Source organism: Heptranchias perlo, chromosome 22 (assembly GCF_035084215.1).
Source record: "Heptranchias perlo isolate sHepPer1 chromosome 22, sHepPer1.hap1, whole genome shotgun sequence".
Taxonomy (NCBI): domain Eukaryota; kingdom Metazoa; phylum Chordata; class Chondrichthyes; order Hexanchiformes; family Hexanchidae; genus Heptranchias; species Heptranchias perlo.
Window position 1 is genome coordinate 16,592,725 of NC_090346.1, and position 20,566 is coordinate 16,613,290.

At 42.6% G+C, this 20,566-nt stretch overlaps 1 protein-coding gene across 1 annotated transcript in view; it reads left to right on the forward strand.

Annotated features, from left to right (window-relative positions):
• usp31 (ubiquitin specific peptidase 31) overlaps nt 1-20,566 on the forward strand; it is an 81,463-nt gene that overhangs the window by 2,206 nt on the left and 58,691 nt on the right. The window lies entirely within an intron of this gene.

A 20,566-nucleotide genomic window follows, 5' to 3' on the forward strand; every position in this document is an offset into this window, starting at 1 on the left:
TAACCCTGGGGTCAGCGTGCTTCCCTGCATCGGCAGCCTGTCTTAAAGATTCCAGCTCCTTTTGGTGGGCGTCTGCTCCACAAATCATCTAATGTGCAATTTCAGGGATGAAAGGGAGGAGGGGAATTTCATCTGATCTCCTGTCTCTCTTTCTTTGCTTGTTCTCTAGTGCTGCAAGCAGCTTGTTAAATAACCTGTTTGAAACACTGCACCACATAGATAATGTGGGCGTACAGAAACGATTCTCATCTGCCTTCTGGCCTCCAGTGAGATCACTTTCAGTTCTGTCAGTATCTCCTTTCTGGGTGTTGCTGGCAAATGCTTTCTAATTAGGAAAATGATTTGCTGCCGTAACTACCCATTAACAGACCCAATCAGATTTATTACTGGCCTGATATGAAATTCACTAGAAATGTCTTTGTATCTCAACATCACCGCTGTTGTGTTCCTCTTACTGTAGAGTTGTTAGCCAAATGAAAGCTTCACCATTCTTGTATCGGCAATTAGCTGGCAGAGCAGCCCATTGCCATGCTTCTGATCTGTGGGATATTTGTTGGACCAGTGAATTCATGAAATAAGAATTGCTTGTCCACTGCTTTGTTCAGTTGTATGAAATGCTATTTTAACATCTCTCGTGAGCTGCACAAATTTCGAGCACTTGTTAGAGAGCAGTATTGGGCTAGCTAGATAGCTCAGCTGGTGCACACTGAGTCGCTCAGCCACATAGACCAGGAAAGTTACAGATTTGATCCCTGGTAATAACTGAGTTATCTGATCTCTGGTGATAGGAACGCTACATTTAGTCTCAGCTGACCTCGAGTTGGGAAAACATTGCTATGATTGTTCCTAATCACTGTCCAGTTACCCATGCTGGAAGTGTGCATGTCTGGGCATCAGGTGGGGACAGGATTGGGTTTGAGCGTAATGTCCCCTGTGGTCTAGTAGTCTGTCAGTGCTCACCACCTGCCCTCACGCATGAAGAATGATGAGATACTGGAGAGTTCCCTTGATGCTGTATTCCAGCAAGGAGTTGGTTCCACCGAGGAGGGGAGGGCAGAATACGAGTGTAAAAGGAGGAAGAAGAAACTCTTCCCACCGCCCTTTCTGAGCAGCACTGGTCTCTCGGGTGTGTTTCCTTGATGCCCCAAAGCAAAGCTTGAGATTGAATGAGTGCCTTAAGTTTGCAGTCGGCTGTAATGTACATAGAGCTGCTCGTGAGAAGTACTTGGTATTGTGGCAGTGGTACAGTTGAGAAGCTTGACTGAGTTGAAATGGTAAAGTTTGTGATGTAGTGCCTGAACGTAAATGGCATCAGAGGACACTTGCTATACTATCAGCGGTGTTCCCCAATGGTAGATCACTGGTAATAGATTATTCAGTGCAAACCATGACTGGTTCTTTAGTCACCCATGGAACGATAGTACTGCTGGTACTAATGTCAAAAATATTAGCTAAAGATGTGTGGAAAGCAGGACTTGTTCTCTAAACTATAACATGATACTAAAGCATCTTTGGAGCATCAAGGCAATGTATTTTTCTCTCCGAAAGCTGCTTGCTCGTGTTGGGGTCTGGTTCCACTGGTAGTGCCTGTCTCATGGTACCCCACCCAAGTGGCCATTTATCCTGTGTGAGCCTGGACTCTAAATATTGGTCGGCTGTTTGGTCCTGTTGTAGTCAAGCTCGATCCTGTCCTCACCTGCTTAAATATCAGTTAAGGCATTTTTAAAATACATATTTAAATGCCACAATATGTAAAATGAAAAGAATATTCACACATTGAAAGGATTTATGATGCAAATCATACTCTAAACATTTTGAGTGTGTGCACCTTGAATCCCCTGAGTTTATACTTTGAAAGGTAGGCACTGGAATCTGCAGGTTGAATTTTGAGATTCTGGAAACTATTTGGATTTGCTCTATCAATGTTCTCCAAATCTTAACTGGAAAAAATAAAAATAGATTTTCAATTCTGTGCCCCTTTCAGAGCTAGCAGTGCAAGGGAGGCTGACAGCTGATTGCTTTGTACTGAGAAATAATGCTTTGACTGGTTAAATGCTTCTGCTAATGGCTTCTAGCTGAGGAACTCTGGGAGCCAGCCTCAGTTTCTGGCATTCACAGCTTTGGCTATTATAAAAATGTCTTAATTGTAAAGTTACAGGTGCTTTTTGACATTTTTTCCCTCCTAGAGTGATACCAAGCTGTCTGTATCGCCCTACCACCTTCACATGTATTAAATTTAAAACAAAACACTTCAAATAAAAATAATTCCTTGTGGACCCCTGAGAAACATGGAGTTGGCGCAGTGTGTCGTGGGTGCTTGCACCATGATGCCATGACACGAGCTGTGTGGAACCGGCTCAGTACCTTGACTGGGTCACTGTGGGAGTTCGGTCTACTGGCAGTAGTTTAAGAGACACAGTAAAAATGGGCTCTGTGCTGCTGTGTCTGGCTAAATGGCAGCGGGCAAGTTTACTTTTGTTAAATGCTGTCGACTGTGGGAGTGACTCTCGCATCTGAAGTCGACGACACTGCAATGTAAAAGCTCAGAGGCACGGAGAATATTTATTATACCAACATCCTCTGCTGGCATCATATCCTGGTAAATGATGGATTTAAAGTGTAATTACAAGTTAATGATGTAATGGAGCAGTTCAGATGGCTTGACATCATGGACATGACATAATTTCATTGGGTTTCTTTGTGATTACTAATTATTGGGCTTGCATTGTCAAATTCTTTTTATCCTGAATTATCTGCCGACAAATGCAGCGTGACTGTGATGACTTGTTGATTCTCGACCTCTATGCTGCTTCCTTGCATTCTATGACTTAAAGACTACCTGCAAAATTGACTCATAACTCTGTTCCTTGTACCTTTTACATTGTGTCATTCTTTGAGTTTTAAAGCTATGTTGCTAACTAACATAACTGGATTATATTCTTCAATTCATTTCACAGGGTTTGTTGAGACCTCTGTTTGATGTTCGTACGACATGGGGGGAGGGAGGCATTTTTTTTGAGGAATGGTATTTGATCTGGAATTTGCGCCTTGGGAAGTTTTACACCATTAAAGGTGTTATAATAAATGTAAGTTGTTGTGGAAATGTTTTTTTTTGAAAACTGCAAATGGCCTTTGGTGCTAACAAGTATTGCTCCTGACTCTTCAGATGTTTTGGGCTGAAATTGCAGATTTCTGTTTGGAGGCCTGATTGCTGTGTGGTTGTTTAATGCTGTAGAATCTGGCATTTAAAGGCAGCAGTGTGTTATGATATTGCAGTGTGATTTGAGTGGGTGTTTGGACTAGGAGGTATTATGAGGGTTGGCTCTAACATCCCTTAATTTCAGGATATGGTATAATTCTCTAATTCCATTGGCATTATGTCTAGGAACTTCCATTAGTTTCTATTTTAGCTTCAGTTGCAGTAGTTAACTCATTAGTGGTGCAGACCAGAGCATATTAAGTGGCAGCTGTCTTTGAGTGTGTTGTAGCTTTGGGACACAATTGAGGGGAGGTGTTCTTTCAGCTTTTGCATGCTGGGGGACAGCAGTGAGCTGTTGTAACCTATAGTTTGATTTGTTCTAAAATGCTGTGCGTGAATGTAATATTTAAAATACATCTAGATTGTTGATTTTGTCCCTTGACTATACTCTTGCATTGTGATACTTGCCTGCTTTGGAGAGGAGAATGATGCAAGCAAGCATTGTGAATTTTCAGATGCAGTTTAGGAGCTATAATTTTCAAGCTGTGTTTATCCCCTAACGCACCCGAGACAAGTTAAACTATTTAATTGTCAATCACCACTGTTACTGCATTGAAAGCATATCATTGACTGAAACTTAAATCAGGCCCAGAAAGTGGTTTGCAAAAAACCTAGAATATTTTGAACATTGCTGATGAACTATCATCGGTGGCATTGCCTGGGTAGCCTGGGGCACAGTTGTCATGTATGGCTGCTAATCTTTCCTTTAAGGCCACTGCCCAGATATAGGGTTATAGCAGTGTTTAGCCTTCCCTTTTGGTGATTACAGTTTCTGAATTCTGAGCACTTTTTTAGTGACAATATCTATCTTTCAGTGACTGGGACACACACACTCTGGCTGGGTCACTCCGCCCCACCCCCTCACCCATCTAAGTTTCTGTTCCCTCCCTCATGTCGTGCAGCAATATGCTATGGTTTCTGGGTGGTACAGATTAGTAGCTGGACATGGAACTGTGTCCATCCATTCTGTGATACCACCTGCAGTAGCATTGGGGTGTTCCCCAGTTGTGAACATCAGCAAAGTTGTGATTTTTTTTTAGTACAGTATTGGGTCGAGCTTTTTTGTTTGGATAGTTTCTGCCTTGTTACCATTATTGTTTAGTCCTTACTGAGCAGTCCACTTGCCAACTGAGCCATTTACTAGACCCTGAATTTGGAGCTTGTGATAGGTTGTATGCATGGCTAGTAGTTATTGAGAGAAACTGCCCCTCACTTCACCGCTGTGGTACATTAGTAGAAAAGATTGCTGATGTATTTGGTTTAACATCTCATCCGAAAGATGACGGCTCTGACAGTGCAGCACTCCGTCAGTACTGGCACAAGAGTGTAAGCTTACCTCCTTCTGACTGAAAGGCTAGCAGGCTATAAAGCAATTTAAGTGTTGTCTTGTGGTTACTTCATGTGTATGGATATAGAACAAATGGTGATTGTGCCATAACTTTTGAGACTGCAGCAGACTGGAGTGCTAGCTGATGTTGATCAACTCCTTTCAAACCTTATCTGCAGTGAAGCAACCTGTAATCCATAAGGAATGTGGCTTTAATATTCTGAAATTGCCAACAGGGTGTGAATTTCCTGGGTGCTTCATTTTCCACAAAAAGCACAATGGAACATTAAAAAAAATCCTGAAACACTGTGGGCAGGTCAAAACCTATCATACAGGAACAAATGAGACTGTACAGGCTGAGACATGTGGCAGGTGATTGAAAGAGACTTGCATTTATACAGTGCCTGATCATGTGTCTCCAATGTCTGTGCTTCACATACAGTGGCATTCAGTATTGTTCTGTTTTGTGCACAGCAAGATCCCACGCATAACATTGAGCTGACTGACTTGTTAACCAGTTTTTGCTTGTATCTATCTCCCTGTTTCCTGGCTGAAATTACTTTTCAACATTGTGCCACAGGCCTCCAGTAACCACCTCAGCATGCTTTTGAGGGTCTACCCTCCTTAAACTTGAGCACATTCAAAACTCTGCTTCCCATACCATAACTTGCACCAAGTCCCATTCATCCATCACCCCTGTGCTCACTGACCTGCATTGGCTTCCGGTCCATTAACGCCTCAAATTAAAATTCTCTTCCTCGTTTTCAAATCCTTCCATGGCCGTAACCTCCTCTAGCCCTACAATCTTCTGAGAACGCTGTGTTCCTCCAACTCTGGTCTCATACAACACTCGTTTCCTTCTCCCCACCGTTGGTGGCCATGCCTTCAGCTGTCTAGGCCCTAAGCTCTGGAATTCCCTCCTGAGACACCTCCACCTCTCTCCTCCTTTAAGATACTTCTTAAAACCTGTCTTTGTCCAAGCTTTTGGTTACCTGTCCTAATTTATCTTTCTTTGGCTTGGTGTCAATTCTTATGTCTGATTACATTCCTGTGAAGCCTAAGAAATGTCCTGGGATACTTTACTACATTAAAGAAGCAATATAAATGCAAGTTGTTGTCTTGGTTTAACACTCATCCAAGTGTGGCAGTCCCAACAAGGCTTCACTATCTCAATGGAGTGTCAGCCTAGACTAACAATTGAGTCCTGTTGTGGGGCATGAACCAATAACCTTCAGAACCAGAAGTGAATGTGTTGTCAACAGAGCCAAGACAGTGTGTGTGTGGCTGAACTTCATACTCTTGAGCTGCTATTAGCTTGGGTTAGTAGCTGATGAGTCTGCGCATCTGACATGGAAATGGATGTGCCATTGCTGGTGGTCATTAAAAGTTTTGCTTTCTTTAAAAACAAAAGTATTATAAGTGACTGAAGTTCTTGTCCTAAGTAAGTTGAAGAGAAGTGTTGCACCTCCATTTTTCATTGCAGTTACATGTGTTGAACATTAATGAATGCCAACAACATTTATATATTGCGTTACTTACTTTCCCCTCCATCCTACAAGTTTTTAAAAAATCAAAACTTGGTGTTGTCTAGTCATCGCTCGAGTTACCTCATCTTCTCTGCTTGCTTATCTTGTGAAAGGAAAACTGGGGGTCTGCAGGGCTCCCTATCTTGCGTTGCCTGCAGAGGTTTCCAGAGCTCTGTGGAGGAGCCCATAATAATGAATTCTGTAAAATTGAAGCACCCAGTTGTTGTTCATATTGGACATAGTCTTAGGGGCAATCACTTTGAGTCGTAAGCATTGGTTATTATAAGCTAGGGAAGTATCCCATGCAATGCATCAAAAAATAGGCCATGATGACCATAATAATTGGTGCCAAGTGGAACCATCTACTCTTGCCTTCCAGTTGAGGGTGGTGGTGTGCATGGGAGCCATGAGGGGTCATTTATGTGACCAATTAAGTGCACAGACTGTCTTCCTATCTCAGCGAACAGCTTAGGCAAGACAATTACTCTAACCCATTCTGGAGGGTGAGGGTTGGGAAATTTGCGTGAATACATCCAGAGAGGATTATTGAGAAGGAGTTGAACTGGCTTTGGTGATCATCTATTGAGGAAGAAACTTGGAAGTTGTGATATTGTTTAATTGGGAGAAGTGTTTGACTGTGTGTGTATATAGTATATATGTGCTGCAGAAGTCATATACACAAAGATACAGTGATTTGTAACTTGATATTACTCTCAGGGCTTCCTGCTTTAATGTTGTTGATCTGTCAGTGAATTAGCAGGTCAAGCCAGACTGTGAGTGATAGGAAAGATTTATAGAGGATTTAAAGAGTGGTTGTAATCCCAGTGGGCAGAATGCCCTACTGTTGTCACATCTTGGTTTGAAGAAAGGTTAATTATACATTTCTATAGCAGTAGAATTGAAGGTACAAAAACCTCTGTTGAACTCTATTTCCTCCTCCCCAGAAAAGATGCTGCCTCAGGCTGGGGTGGGTGACTGTCTTTTAGCTGGCTGCTGTCGGTGGTGATTTGCCCATAGGAGGGGTTGCTTCTCCCTTGTCGGTGGGTTGGAGTCATTGAGATGTCTGCTCCCTCCAGCAGGGCACTAATATGAATTGCCACAGTCTCTCTCTAATTCCTTCAGTCCTGGGGAGGGAACGAAGTAAAAGCTAAACTTTTCAGAACAATTTCCTCCTGTTCAATGGAGTGAGAACTCTCTGGTCTTGTTGAACTGCTCAGAGATGACGTTCCCATGGTTCTCACAAGGCCAGGATCATAATGTTCTGCCATATGTCTGATAATCTGTACTTATTTCGACACTCTTCAGTTGTTTTCCCAACTAGATTTCCATCCAGTTCTTTTTTAAAAAGTAACAGGTCAACATGACATTAATTGTCTACTCTCCTTATCTCTGTTCTCGTTTGCCGGTTTTGTACACATGCCCTCTGGTTCTATTCATTTAATTAACTTGATTCCGTCTATTTCTTTTAGCATTTTAAAGGCCTGGATTACTTCCCCTTCAGCTGTGCTCCAAAGAGGTTATTTTTTCAGCCTAATTTTGAGTTTCTGAAACGTCTCAGTCACTTTTCTGATTTTGAAAGGCCAAGTGCCCAAAATTCCATTCACTATTCTAAAGTGTGTCTCCTATCTTTAACTGGGGCTTGGGAAACTCTGCATGCAGGACTTGTTGCAGTTTTTTGGAGGGGAGGAGATTAGGGCAAGTCATTGTGATGTGACATTCTGTGACAGTTCATGCGAACTGATGCACTTCCTGCATGTAGGGCAATTTGCTGCCTAAGTATTGCAATTTTGCATGAAATGTCCTAGAGGCAGTGAAAGTGCTAGTTTCTGAGCAGGCCATAACCAGTCACTGATTAAGTATTTGGTCTGATTGCGTTTTTCTTCCTAAAGTGGAACAGTTTGCTGATTGGTGATCCAGCTCTGCAGGATCTGAGAGTTGTCCCGTTGGCTTTATCACCTTGCTAAGTCCCTTTTTGAAGGCGTTGAGGTCCAGTTGGTTCCTGTCCCTGTTGAGGCAGAAGATCCTGCTGTATTTGGGACTGCTTGTGTTGGTATGACTGTCAGGTGCAGCATACTGTGGGTCAGAACAGACTCTGCTGGTGCTTTTTCTCCCTGTAAGGTCGTTACGCCGATATTGAACCATTTTAAGGGACGGGGTTCCAGAGTTTGAAAGAGGCGGTCGCTAATGGCGAAGAGACAGGGAATGACTAGAGTAGACTGGTGTTAGAGGAGCGAAGGGCACAAGCAGGGCCATAAGGGTTAAGATAAGATATTTAACACAGCAATTGAAAATGTTAATGTGCTTATTCACACCTTAACTCAGCCCTTACAAATTATGATTAATGAATGGTGATTTTTCATTACCTTTTTTTCCAGATCTTCTACGAACTCTTATTATGTGAAATTCCTTCCCTGGATGGTAGGTTTACAAACAAGGCCATCAGGTTGTTGGCTGTCTGGAGCCAGACATACCATATGGTGCGAGTCTCATATTCTGTGTTCTATACTTCTGTATTTGTTAGTTACGAGTACGTTATTTCTGCTGCTATACGCTAACATAAAACAAAAGTGTCACTGACGGCACTGTCTTTTGGAAGTTGGCACAGAGGCTCCCCAGTAGTGTGTGGATATTTTCAGGGGGCCCTACAGGGTGACAGTAGTTGCAGTGGGTCTCCAGACAAATGTTTGAAAAGCCGTTACTTTGGATACGAGGTGGATTTGTGATCCTGCCCTGGTGCTGCACTATAACTGCTGCAAGGTGAAATCGTCGTGTCCGAGCAGTCACCTGCTCTGTTTACCCCCGCTCACCTCTCTTTCTACCCCCCCACATTCTGTTTTTGGGGAAATACAAAGCCTTTCACTCAGCAGGTCTGCAGAGTGCGAGAATTTGATTTGTAGTGAATCGTGGACATGAATTAGCACCCAACTGCTTGTGTGCTGTGCAGCTTTTTAACAAATGAAAGTTATTGTTGGTACAAGTTTAATTCTGTCTTTCTGTGCCGTGTTTTTGTTTAAACTGCGAGTACTGATGACTTCACTGGGGAAGTAGTGGATTGAAAGGGTTCCTCAGGCTGATTTTAACTTGCATGGTTGAAACTGAAACACCCTTGGGTAATGATTTATATCACTGGTGTTAATTTAACTCCCTGGTACAGGTCCCTGAAAGATATCAGCACTCGTGGTTTAAAATAAAAAATATTACATACAAATAGGATGTTATTAGTTAATTATTCTGTATTTTAAAAAAAATAGACTGCTGATGGCAATAATGTGAAATGAAAATTGGTGATTGTGCTACATTTTTGGAGGTTGTTGGACCTGAAATTGGCCACAATCTTTCCTCTGGAAAGCAGTGCAAACTATATGTGATTTGGAAATTGACACACCAGCACCTATTTAAAAACATGTCATTAGCATCCAGTGCTGCTTCAGGACAAATTTTATCTCTTTCACTGTCCTGTTCTTTCCCTCCCCCCACCCACAACCCACTAACTCATTGGATCCTCCCTTTGTATTTGTTATTGCATCATTTCAACTTGAATGTAATATTTTTAAATTGCTGGCTTCATGCACAACGTGTATGCACAGGCCCTTCCTATCCCATAAATGTGTGCCATTCAGCTACTCTGCTGAGTGCGAACAATATCGTCCAGGTAATTTCATTCAACGTGGCCTCCTGAATCTGAAAGTACTGAGCCTGGATAATGTTACCGGGTGTGGGGGTGACTGTGGCGCAGTTGTTAAAACTCTTCGCTACTAAATGGCCACTCCTGAGGTTGGGCATGGAAGATGAGAAGAACTCTTTTCCCTGAAAGCCTAGGAGCAAATAGATAAAGCTGTGTGACCCGTCTGCACTTGGGATCTGACCTCCTGCCGTTCTTACTAGTTGGGGATTGCCCCATAGTCATTTGTTTTGAATTTTCTGAGCACAGGTGCTGCTTTCATACGGTGCTGCAGGTACTAGAGGAGCAACGTTCCTTAAGTTACAGATTCCTTGCATGCAAAAGGGTGTATCAGGGAGAATGTCGTCCCCTTGTGCAATTAAATATAAAGATATAAAGTTACAATATTTGGTTCTAAGTGCCGTTTTACAGAATGGTTTGAATAGAGGCTATTTTTTCGAAAGCTGCTGTGCTTGTCCTTGACTTCTTGGCTGATCAGCACTCTTACTGCTGCCCTCCACTGTCCTACAAGTTCAAGGATACTCTAGTGGCTTTTGCAGCATGAAACACTTTCAAATTGCAAGCTGATATGAAAAGCGATAGTTACTAATTGCAGCCTGTACTCAAATTTAAAATGTTTGTGCTTTTGTCCCGACCTATGAATTCAGTTCACTACCCCATGGTGTTCTAGCTGCCTCTCTGCGGGATCGTGGTTATAGATCTGGGAAGCTTTTTAAATTTTTATGTTCTCCCCAACTTGTATTTACGAATATATAAAGCTTTCATAGCACATTCTCTTCAACTCCAAAACTCCTGCCCAATTTTTAAAAAATTGCCGTGTCTCTTTAATTGGAGTCTTTCGACAGAACGTTACTTAAGTATTTCAAGTGCTACAGGGCTGGTCCAGGGCACTGTGGAAAACTCTGTTTGGACCTGAGAGATAAATTAAATGCAGAAATACAGCTTTTTACCACTAGTTGGAGTGGTAATTTGAACAGGTATCAGTGATCCCCAGAAGAGCTGCCTTGAAAGGATTACCTTTCCCTGATGTAAATGGCTGTTGTACTTTTTTTTAGCTGGTCTGTCTTCTTGCCCCATTCCATTCTTTTCCCCCTCCCCCCCTGACTTCTCTCAATATTGTGACAGATGGTTCCTGCTCCCCATCACTTTGTGCTCAGTTTACTGCATTATGTGCAGCATTGTTTTATTAATAGATCCTCAAAACTTTGAGAAATGTTTTTCTGCATATGAGGATGCGACTGGGTCTCTTTCCCCCCCCCCCCCCCCCCCCCAACTCCCTGGTCTTGCTAGCTCAGGTGCCACCAGCCCCCTACTGCTAGTTTTTACCAGTGATGATTTCTAGATGGGACAGAGTGATGCCTGGTGATTCCCCTTTCTACACTCTGTGCCTTAATTCCCTACAGCATTTTTTTAAAGATTAGGCCAGGTTGGTTTGTGGGAGAGGTAAAGGTAATCCAACCTGGGTACCTCCACTCCATGATGCTGCACCAATCAACAGAAGTGCCTCTACAGATTCCTTTATTAAAAATCTCATTTCCAAAGCCTTGCTGTTGGTGACCCGAATCAGCCATGGCTTATCTAAATTCATGGCACCTGTGAGCATGGTGCCAAGATTCACTCTCAAAATTGGGTGTAAAATCCATTTTCTCAATTTTTATGGCTCATTTATCAGAATGGAATGTTGGTGTATTTTTCACATCTCTTCAAACCTGAGTTTTAATCTGTTGAAGGAGATCTATATATGACCGTGAGCTTGTGTGCACCGTCCCAGGTATATGTTCAATCTGTTTCCATTTACGACCTCGTTCAGAATCCCAGTCAATGCTGTGAATACAAAGGGACCCTTCTGGTGTGCTTAACTTGTTTTTTTTTGCTCCCAGTGGAGCTAGAGCTGCATACTCATATATCTTTTGGGACTTTTAATGAGAGTGTACAGACTTAGTTTATCATGCCATGCTGTTTAAAACTGCCAACTGGCTCCAATTGTAAAATCAAATCCTGTAACAGCCTATACTTTTATAACTATAAGTGGAGTACTTGATTGGTTGTTGAGCCTCTGCTGCTGTGTAGCTCAAGTTGTCTTAGCCTGACTTTCCTCCCTGCTTCTTGGGCAGTGCCTCCCCACAATGGCATGTTAGGCACTTGCTGTGTGGGAATCATAACACTCACCGCTCCTATTCTAATACACCCTGTTGTAGGTCCCGTGTACCACCTCTGTCTGAATGTCTTTCAGAATCCATTGATTTCTGGGGGATATTTCCTCCTCTTCAAGGGGCACATATAGGTCCACATTCTGTAGTGGGGCAGGTGGAGGGCGGGAAGCGAAGGTGGAGCTTCATGTCAGTGAAATAAACGGCTTTGTAGTAGTCAGCATCCTGATTTTTTAAAAATTCATTCTCGGGATGTGGGTGTCACTGGCAAGGCTGGCAAATATTGCCCATTCCTAGTTGCCCTTGACAAGGTGATGATGGGCCGTCTTCTTGAAGCAGCTTGCTAGGCTACTTCAGAGGGCAGTTGAGAGTCAACCATGTTGGTGTGGGACTGGAGTCACATATAGGCCCAGACCGGGTAAGGACGGCAGGTTTCCTTCCCTCAGGGACATTAGTGAACAAGTTGGGTTTTTATGATAATCTGACAGCTTCATGGTCCCAGTTGTTTTTCTCAAACTGCCATGGTGGATTTGGCCTCCAGTTGTCTCTAGATTATTAGTCCAGTAACATAACCACTGCACTACCATACCCCAATGAGGGAAAGTAGTGTTGAGCGAGTTTCTCCCTGCAGTTTTCTGTTCCCAACCTCTCCTGAAGGTGCTAATACCTGTGTGGGAGTGAGTCCATGGGTGTGGGTGCCCTCTGCTTCATCATCCAAGTGTCCATTCTTCATCTGTGAGGCTGGACCAGTATTTGCAGGTTGTTTGACCACTGGCATCGTAAGTAATTCTGATCCTGATCAGGTTTTGTTGGGAGCAGAAACTGGCCGTTTTTTTTACACTTCCTATCCCCGTACCCTCCCACCCTGGCCCTTTGGTGGCACTGACACCAGTTATAGTGATCAGCTAACTCATCATAGGCTGGGGATCCAATCTGAAACCTGCCTGGTTTTTACAACTCAGCAACTGAAACTCGCTGAGCCATCTGGGAGAGCGGTGTCGAGGCATTGTATAAAAAAGAAGTATAATGAACTGGAACCCTCCAGAAAACAGCTGTTGCCTTCACGCAGTGTAACGTTGCAAATGAATTTTGAAGGAATGACAAAGAACGTTTTGATTCTGTAGGTTTGTAGAGATGGCTGCTGCTTGGACAGATGCTTTTCTTGTTCGTTTTGTTTTTTAAAAACCCACAAATTGTGAGGCTGATTATGGGAGTATTGCTGAAGGTAGTTTACTCCTGTACTGCAGTATCATGAGGAACAACGTAATGAAATGCATCTTATTTTACAGGACACTGTTCTAAGGAATTTGTAGTGTGTGTTCTCATTCTTACAATTTCATAATCTCTGGAAAGGATGTTAGACTGATGGCAATCTTGGAAAATGTAACTGCATAAGTGTCAACCTAGGTTGGTTGGTAGCACACTTTCCAGAGTCTGACGGCTGTGGTTTTAAGCCCTAGTTCATGATTTGAGCATATAAAATAAAAACAGAAAATGCTGGAAACACTCAGCTGGTCAGGCAGCATCCGTGGAGAGAGGAATTTAGGGTCAACATTTCAGGTTGATGACCTCTTCTCAGAACTGGAGAGGATCATCGACCTAGAACGTTAGCCCTTCTTTCCACAGACACTGCCTGACCTGTTGAGGGACTCTAGCATTTTCTGTTTCTATTTCCGATTTCTAGCATCTGCAGTACGATCTATGCTTCCACGTCAGTGCAGTACTGAGGGCGTGCTGCATGGTTGGAGATGTCATTCCTGAGAGGAGGCATTAAACCGAGTCCCCATCTGCCTGTTAGATTAATTTAGGGGAACGTTGAAGATCCCAAGGCAATATTTGAAGAGCAGGGAGTTCTCCAACATTGCTCCCTCCTCTGACATCATGTTTTTAAAAAAAACTATCTATTCATCTCATTGCTGTTGGTGGGATCTTGCTCTGTGCAAAATGGCTGCAGCATTTTCTCACTTAGGTGACTGTGTTAAGTGCTTTGGGTTGGTGGAGAAATGTAATGCAGCCCTATATAAATGATAGTGTTTTTAAGTGCAATAGTGTAGTTCATGGATGTATTTATTTTCTATCTGTCGTCATAAATTCTTTGTCTTGTAATGCATAAGCTGACTCTTGGCATTTGAATTGAAAGCCAGCAGGGTAAGATTTCATCTTTATATTCAACGGCACAATAACTACTTCCCACATTCTGCCTGAATGATGCTGTGTGCATGTGCAGTGTGATGGGGACCCAAATTGTTGAGAGGATCTTTCTTAAAAACTCTTATGCTGTGAATTGGGACTTGGAACAAAATCCAGATTGGAATTTCAGCAGAAATCTTGATTGGGGAACAGCTGCCATGATTAGTGATTGTCATTTAAAATAATTGAACGTTTTTGGAGTGAGTTTTTTTTTGGGTCAGCTGAGCGTCTCCGCAAACTCTGTTCTCTTGCCACCAATTCTATCGCCTTCTCTGGTTTCTGTCTCGTGTTGAACTAGACTGTTCGCAACCTGAGTGCCTAATTCGATCACGAGCTCAGCTTCCCACCCCACATCCTCTCCGTCATAAAGGCATCCTGCTTCCACTAATATCGCCCGTTTCCGCCCCTGCCCTACTGAAACCCTCTTCCATGCCTTTGTCACCTCCAGACTTAACTATTCCAGTGCTCTCCTAGCCGGCCTCTCTCCCTCCACCCTCCATAAACTTGAGCTCATCAAAATTGCTGCTGCTTGTATCCTAACTCGCACAAAGTCTCGTTATAAGACCTTTCATGAAACCCACCTCTTTGACCAAGCTTTTGGTCACTCCTCCTTTGGCTCAGTGTTGATTTTTGTCTGTTTATGCTTCTATGAAGCACGGTGGGACATTTTTCTATGTTAAAGGTGCTGCATAAATACAAGTTGTCTGAGATACACATTTGAGCCTCTAGCCCAAGTTACTGAGAAATCCCCACAGGTAGAGTTTCTGTTAGCTCGTTAGAGTGCACACTGCTTTCATAGTGCGGGACGGTAAGAGCTAATGCTTGGGGAGCTGTGTGTGTACAGAGGTGCTGTTGGAGTTTATTGAGCTAAAACCATGTAAAGTACCAGCACATAATGCTGTAAGCTTTATGTTGATAGTCACCCTACCCTTTAGAGCACTGGCTTGCAGGTTTATCAGGAACTGATTGGGAAGAATCTTAGGCCCCAGTGATGTGTTTGTCCCCCTAGGTCCCATCAGTGAGCCAGGTTATGGGGTCAACAATGATTCCTGAAGACCTGCCAAGTTGAGGGTGCGCGTTACCGAGTCTGCCACACAAGGTTCATCTGGTTCCAATCTCCCATTGCCAGATATCATCTTGCAACCAATTCAGTTTCAAATAGATCCTATTTGTCTCTTTCCTGCCCTCCCCCAACTCTCCCAGAAGAATAGTTAATAGTTATGGAGGGAATCATAGAAAAATTGCTGATGGCATGAATTCTATTTTAGAAGTTGTCATTGCAAGTGATTCTCATGTTAGTTTATTTAGTGATTGATTGTGCCTGATCTGGTTGGTCACAAGAAAACTTTCTATATCTGGACTTGTGATTCAGTACATGAGAAAAGCTGATTTTTGGAGGGGATAAATTGTATTGAAGTATGATGGGATATTGTCTGTATTTTTCTCTCCCCAGTTGATTTTAATTGCATCAAAAATGAAATCTACGGGCGAAGCTTGAAATGTCAATGGAGGGAAGGAAAGTGAATTTGAAGCAAGCCCAGTCCAGTGTTTCTATATTTGGATGGCTCCATCACAAACATCCGCTGCAAATTTAGGAAGCGTCTAGTTGACAATTTCTCATTTCAGAAAAACAATTCGTGGAAACTTTAAAGAGAGAGCCTTTCCATTTGGATTTCTTTTTGGAAGACGTTGGATGATGACATAGAATTAGCAATATTAACATCCGGTCGTTTGCCTTCGATGGATATATTGAGACTGCTTCGCAAAAACTTAGCAACAGCTGTGTAACTTTTCAGCAATTCTTCAGTGGAAATTTGGTTTATAAAACTGCTTTCATCAGTTACTTGAAGCAAAGCTAGAAGGGGCACTTGCCTTAAATTTGTTCCTGTGTAGTTTCTTTCTCTTTTCTCCTCCAGGAAAAATAATGCACTGCAGCATGCTAGGTGCCCCAAATCCCGAAATATAGCTAGTGTAAACCAACAGCACCAGGCGTCCTACTGTGGGACACTGTGGAGGGGCCCGGGGTGGGGGGGGGGAGCTTCATAGAACAACCAAATGTGGCTGTGATGTTAATGGGATGACCGAGTTAGTGTAACACACAAACAGATACTATCACAACCTGCCTTTTCTTTTCTCTAGAAGGATATGCTAATAGGGTTAGATGAAGTAAGGTGAGAGGAGGCTTGTATGGAACTTAAACATCGGTTGGGCCTAATGGCCTTTTTCTGTGCTGTAAATTCTATGTAATTCACAGATGCTGATGGGCCTACTGTGTATTTCCAGCATTTTCTGTTTTTTTTTTATTACCAGCATTTCCAATTTTCCCGTTTTTATTTCAAAATATCACATGTTGCATGTTGGAATATGGTTTCATTTTAATCGGTTGGATATTATGTCTGCGTTGGTAACTCATGACCTGCCCGCTTGCCATTTCTGATGGATTGAAATGTGATTTGCTGCAGTGAAACTAAGGTCATGGCACAAACAATACCCTGTATTCACCCTGCACACGCAGGGAACCTACAGAGCCCATTTGGAGACGGCTCAAGTTTTTTTAGGGGTGGTTCTGTTTACTGGAAAAAGATGTCCCATAATACTCTCAATGTGGAAGAGGGCGGGAAGTCCCAGGTTTCGTCCCTGGTCTGTGTTGAATGTGCTGAAATCAGCGTGGGGAGTGCTTGGAGATTACAGTTGGGCTTTTGGTGCTCAGGCTGGGGAAGGGGGAGGCGGAAATCTGCCAGGGTTCCTTCACCCTCCTGATCATTCATCTAATCCTGTCCTCACCACACATGCATGGAGGGTGTCCAGTTCTTGTCGATCTGCACCCCAGCATGTGAAGCTTCAGGAAAGGAAATTAACTTCCCTTTGACTATTGGAATGACACATATAATAGACTGACCTGGCCAGACATGAGCCCAGGAGTGGAAGAGGAAAACATGATTGTATTGTTTCCATTTTATTTAATCTCTCCTAGTTGACAATAGCTGGTAATCTTCTGATGTGACGTGATTTCTTTTCACCAGAGGGCTGTGGCTGAACATTGTGCGGCTTCGGTACACAGTTGATTTTCAGGTTTGGCATGGTGCTGTCTGTTATCTGAAGATCGAAAACTTATTCTAAAACTTTGACTTCTCTGGGGTTTTATTTGTAATTTTTTTGGTTTTGATTAAACATTTCAAATAAAAATGGTGGTCGGGGGGCGGGGGACAGAACTGCAGATGCTGGAAATCTGAAACTAGAACAAATGGCTGGAACTGCACCAGGTCTGTCCACATCTGTAGAGAGTTATTGTTTGAGGTGTAACCTTTTTGACAGAACTGAAAACAGACAAAGGATCGCACCTAAAACGTTACTTTTTTCCCAAAGATGCTAATGGACCTGTTTATGTATTTAATTGTTCTAAAGTTGTGTGTAGCTTTGAGCCAACTGGGCAGCAGTGTGTGATCTGTAGGTTTGAGGAGCTTTTGTTCGGTGTAATTCAGTAATGTGGCGCATCTGTGTTTAATAAATCCAATTTGTGCATTCTTTTTGTCCGCTCTACTTGAAACAGCAGCAGCTGTGATGAGTTGTTGTGCAGTTTAAGTCTTCGTACCAGCTGTACCCACAGTTCAACTCCCCAACTCCCCAACCCCCACCTCCCACCAATGTTGTCTTAAGTCGTACTCTTGGAAGGAAAGAAAAAAGTGAGAAAGAAAAAGTGAGAATATCCTGAGTTTAGGAATTTAATCCAGGAACTGAGCCTGAGTTCACCAGCACAGTGAGGACAGTGAGCCCTTCTGAAAATGCACTCATTGCAGAGTTTAAAGGATAAACAGTAAATGGCCAAATCTCGCTGACATCAGTGATTCCAACATTTTTCTTTAGGTCCCTCTACTTGAATGCCAGGGGGAGAATAGAACCTAGTGAAAGGTAAATTTAAGGCTTGGTCAGTGACTAGTTTGTCACACAGTGATCCGTGTGTGGAGCAGTCTTCAGGGTAGGGCCATGAATGCAAAATCCCTGGAATAATTTTTTAAAAAAAACATTGACTGTTATAAAGGGAGATATCAAGTTCTTTCTGAATGGATGAACTCTGAGGGGCCAAATAGTTTTCCTCACTAATATCTCTTTTGTGAGGTTGATAATTGAGGAATCTGAATTGCAGATGCTTTAAGCCTTTTTTTTAAACATCTACTTGGGCGGGGGCACTGAAGAGGATGTCAATCAGTGAAGTTTAGTCTAGGTTTGTGGAGAGCTGTACCAATTGATGTGTAATTGCATGGTCAGAAAACTCTGTGCACTCACTCTCATTTAAGGCTTTGATCTTTGCTGCAAGACTGTTAGAATCATAGAATCCTAGAGCACAGAAGGTGGTCATTCGGCCCGTTGTGCAAGTGCCGGCTCTTTGAAAGAGCTGTCCAATTTAGTGCCACACCCCAGCTTTTTCCCCATAATCCTGCAAATTAGTCCTCTTCAAGTACATGTCCAATTGTCTTTTAAAAGTTCCTATGCAATCACCTTCCACCACCCTTTCAGGTAGTGCGTTCCAGATCTTAACAGCCTCATTTCCCCTCTAGTTCTTTTGCCAATTATTTTAAATCTACGACCTCTGGTTACTGACCAGTTTGTCAGAGGAAACAGTTTCTCCCTATTTGCTCTATCAAAATCCCTCATAATTTTGAATATCTCTCCCCTTACCCTTCTTTGCTCTAAGGAGAACAATCCCAGCTTCTCCAATCTCTCCATGACTGAAGTCCACCATCCTGGTAAACCTCCTCTGTAACCTCTTCAAGACCTTGACATCCTTCCTAAAGTATGATGTGCAGAATTGTACACAATATTCCATCTGAGGCCCAACTGGTGATTTGTAAAGGTTTAACATGACTTCCTTGTTTTTGTATTCAATGCCCCTGTTTACAGATAGTAGCCATGATGTGGAGACTCGCTCACCTGACGAAGGAGAAAGCCTCCGAAAGCTTATGATTTTCAAATAAAACAGTTGGACTATAACCTGGTGTTGTAAGATTCCTTACACCTGTTTACAGAGCCAAGTATCCCATATGCTTTCTCAACCTCCTTATCAACTTGCCCTGCCTCTTTCAAAGATTTGTGAATATGCACCCCCCAGGTCCCTCTTCTCTTGCACTCCCTCAAAATTGTACCATTTAGATTATACTGCCTCTCCATGTTGTTCCTCCCAAATTGCATCACTTCACACTTATCTGCATTAAATTGTATCTGCCCATTTCACCAGTCTGTTTATGTCACCAACTGTTTACTACGTTGCCAAGTTTTGTATCACCCGCAAACTTTGAAATCGTACTCCCTATTCCCAAGTCCAGGTCATTTATATGTAACAAGAAAAGCAATGGTCCTAATACCAACTCCAGTCAGAAAAACATCCGTTCACCACCACTCTGCTTCCTATCCCGTAACCAATTACGTACCCAAGTTACTGTCTTGACTCATCATAATCTCCCCAAAAAAGTATTCTGATCATTGCAGATATAATCAGCAATTCAGTTTTATACATGGCAGTAAAATTCTTAGTGCAAAGTATAAAATCTAGCATTGTGATTCTTGCAATGGTTCACAGCTCATTCTAGCAGAGGTACTGTTGGTGCAGCTGGATTTAGTGACTCCTGTATTTATCAATGAGTTGAGACTAGAATTCTTGTGCCTCTTTGCCCTTAACAGCATTATTGTGGATGTTTTCATTTGTCCTTTTCTCCTCCCCTGTTACCCGTGTGTCATAAATTCATGTTGCATGATTAAAGATTGAATGTGTTATATTGTTTCAGATTTCAAAAATCTATCTTTGTTCTCTGTGCCACGCATGTTCCTTGGTTAAAGATCACCTACTCCAGGCATCTTTATGATGTGTTTTGGGTAGAGGCATATTTTAAGGGAAGCAGGACGAGCAGGAACCTGTACGGAGTCACTAGGTGGAAGTGCATCAGTTCTGGCTTAAGATGTTAGCAAACCATCAGTGTTGAAAATGTCCCCAACTGGTTAAAACTTATGCTGAGAAGCTAACTAGCACACTGGGAAAATGGGCTGCTCACTGATCCTGAGTGAAGATCCGGTACTGTGTGCAGCTGATGACATCTGGAAAGATTTAAATATGTCTTGTTCTTGGCTGGGACCTTCTAATGACTATCTCCCTCAGATGGGTTTGTTCAACCTGAATAGGATGTGTTTTAAATTGATGATTATTTTGGAGCACTCCCCTTTGTGTCTCTACCCATTTTTATGAACCCTGTCTGCTCTCTTTCCTTTTCCTGATGGAGTGTGGTTGCAGAGAAGACTTGGAACAGTCCTGTCAGAATGCTGCTAAACTTCGAAAGAGTCCTCACTCCTCAGAAAGTCAGGTTCTAAGTATAACTTGAAGATCTGATGGAGCTTCCTTTGTGTCTGAGCAGATGTAGTCGAAGAAAAATTGCATTTTGTAGT